The 403-nt window shown below is 71.2% G+C and overlaps 1 protein-coding gene across 1 annotated transcript in view; it reads left to right on the forward strand.

Moving 5' to 3' along the window:
• Positions 1–403, forward strand: part of VSTM5 (V-set and transmembrane domain containing 5) — a 5,199-nt gene that overhangs the window by 1,491 nt on the left and 3,305 nt on the right. The window lies entirely within an intron of this gene.

The following is a 403-nucleotide window of genomic DNA, read 5'->3' on the forward strand; positions in this document are numbered from 1 at the left end:
ACCGAGCAGCCGCCGTTCCCCTCTGCGAGCCCAGCAGCGGAGGGGAAGCGAGGAGGGGGAAACAAATCCCGGTGAACCAGCCCGGGACTGGGGGGGGGGCTCGGGTCACGCCGGGAAACGCCGCGGGGAAGAGGGAAGGTGGGTTTCGACCAGCAGCCCGGGGAGGGGGGCAGCGGGCGGAGAACCGGCCGGTCCCTCGGAGCCGGGGCTGGAGGAGGAGGCTGCGGGCAGCCCCCCCACGGCCGGGAAGTGGGGGGGGGGGCAGGGCCCCCAGGGGGTTTGGTTTGGGCACATCACGCCGTCTCCTTCATCATCAAGGTGATGCACGAGTGGGGCACCGGAGGGTGGAGGAATGGTCCAAGAGTTTGGGAGCTGTGTGTCGTCGTCCCCCCCCCCCCTTTCC

The sequence above is a fragment of the Haliaeetus leucocephalus genome, unplaced genomic scaffold, assembly GCF_000737465.1.
Source record: "Haliaeetus leucocephalus isolate CR32 unplaced genomic scaffold, Haliaeetus_leucocephalus-4.0 Scaffold616, whole genome shotgun sequence".
Classification (NCBI taxonomy): domain Eukaryota; kingdom Metazoa; phylum Chordata; class Aves; order Accipitriformes; family Accipitridae; genus Haliaeetus; species Haliaeetus leucocephalus.